This window comes from Schistocerca piceifrons, chromosome X (assembly GCF_021461385.2).
Source record: "Schistocerca piceifrons isolate TAMUIC-IGC-003096 chromosome X, iqSchPice1.1, whole genome shotgun sequence".
NCBI classification, from domain to species: domain Eukaryota; kingdom Metazoa; phylum Arthropoda; class Insecta; order Orthoptera; family Acrididae; genus Schistocerca; species Schistocerca piceifrons.
Window position 1 is genome coordinate 166,311,722 of NC_060149.1, and position 2,489 is coordinate 166,314,210.

Here is a 2,489-nt window from a genome sequence, read left to right on the forward strand (position 1 = left end):
AAGGGGGACTAAACAGTGAAGGTCATCAGTCCCCCATTCCAAAAACAGGCGAGCCGAAAATTTGCGGAGCAGGTAAAAACCAAAGGGGGGAGGAGACTCCCCCCCAGGCACTAATAGAACACAAATGCAGCAACAAACACTACAGACAAGAAGAGTACAGATGAACACCAGACAGAAAGAAACAGAAGAAAAGAAGATGGCCGGAGACTGGTTGACTGACCACGAGAACAAAAAAAAGGGAAAGAGTCAACCATCCGACGACACACCAAAACAGCAACAAATATTGAGAGACACGAGGACAAAAGACACAGAAAGAGAAAGGTGCAGGACCACCCTAAATGGAACCATAAAAAGGACTACCACAGATAAAATTTAAAACGTCGTCAGCCATGGAGGCATCATCGCATAAAACCAAAGGCAAAGTGCCCGGGAGATTAAAAGACTGCCGGAGGGTGCGCAGTCGGGGACACTCCAACAAAATGTGGGCGACCGTCAGCCGGGACCCACACCGACACAGGGGGGGATCCTCCTGATGCAAAAGATGGCCGTGCGTCAGGTAGGTATGGCTGATGCGGAGCCGACACAGGATGACAGATTCCCTGCGAGAAGCCCGCAGGGAGGAGCGCCACACATTGGTCGTCTCCTTGACAGCCCGCAGTTTATTCTGGGATGTCATGCCACGCCACTCAGCAGTCCACATCCCAAGCACCTTACGGCGCAACACCAGCTGCTGATTGCGAGCCGTGAGGCTGATCTCCAAAGCTGGGGCATCAATCGCCCCTTTGGCCAGCCTGTCAACACGTTCGTTCCCCGGGATGCCAACGTGACCTGGCGTCCAAACAAAGACCACCGAACGACCAGAACGGGTAATGGTGGAAACAGACTCCTGAATAGAAGACACCAGAGGAGAAGAGGTATAGCAGCAGTCGATGGCCTGGAGGCTGCTCAGGGAGTCACTGCAGATGACGATGGACATACCTGAGCAGGAACACATATGCACAATAGCGCGCAATATGGCCACCAGCTCTGCAGTAAAAATACTGCAGCCAGCCGGCAAGGAGCGCTGCTCAACATGGGCAGCATGAGCAAAAGCGTAGGCAGTGCGACCATCAACCAGGGAACCATCAGTGTAGACAGTCCCACAGCCTGAAAATGAGGCGAGGAGTGCAAGAAAACGGCGACGCAGGGTCACAGGCGGAACCGAGTCCTTAGGACCCTGTGCCAAGTCAAGACGGACAGACAGCTGGGGCAAACACCAGGGAGGCGTAGGTGCACGGACTCGGAAGGGAGGCAGAAGAAGGAATGACCCCAGTTCCGACAGCAGGGACTGGACGTGGACAGCTATGGAAAGCCCAGACCTAGGTCGCCTTTTGGGCAGATGGAGGACCATGGCAGGGAAAAGCAGGCGACTATTGGGATGGCCCGGCGAGCAATGCACGTGGACAGTATAGTCGGCGAGCAGTCGATGGCGGCGAATCCGCAGCGGGGGAACCCCAGCCTCCACCAGTAGACTATCCACGGGGCTCGTACGAAAAGCGCCAGTTGCAAGCCGAACCCCACAGTGTTGTATGGGGTCTAACAACGTCAACACGGAGGATGATGCAGACCCATAGGCCAGGCTCCCATAATCAAGCCCGGACTGCACAAGGGCCCTGTACCATCGCAACAGCGTGCAGCGATCCGAACCCCAAGATGTGTGGCTCAGGCAGCGGAGGGCATTGAGGTGCCGCCAGCACTTTTGTTTCAGCTGAGTAATATGAGGAACCCATGTGAGCCGGGTATCAAAGATGAGCCCTAAGAAGCGGCAAGTGTCCACCACTTCAAGCAGGTGGCCGTCTAGGTAAAGTTCAGGATGAGGGAGGACCGTCTGACGCCTGCAGAAGTGCATAACTCGAGTCTTGGCTGCAGAGAACTGAAAACCATGAGTCAGAGCCCATGATGCTGCCTTGCGAACGGCTACTTGCAGCCTGCGTTCGGCGACTCCCGTAGTCGTGGAGCGAAAGGAGATGCAGAAGTCGTCGGCATACAAAGAAGGAGACACCGACGACCCCACGGCTGCAGCCAGACCATTAATGGCCACTAGAAATAAGGAGACACTCAACACCGAGCCCTGCGGGACCCCACTTTCCTGTGTAGAAGAGGAACTAGAGGTGGCACCGACTTGCACCCGGAAAGAGCGGCGCAATAAAAAGGTTTGAAGAAAAGCCGGGAGCCGACCACGAAGACCCCACTCATGCAACGTAGCAAGGATGTGATGCCTCCATGTGGTGTCATACGCCTTCCGCAGATCAAAAAATACAGCAATGAGATGCTGACGTCGGGCAAAGGCCGTACGGATAGCAGATTCCAGCCGCACCAAACTGTCCGCTGCAGACCGTCCCCGACGGAAGCCACCCTGGGATGGAGCGAGGAGACCGCGCGACTCAAGGACCCAACACAAACGCCGCCCCACCATACGTTTGAGCAATTTGCACAAAACGTTGGTGAGG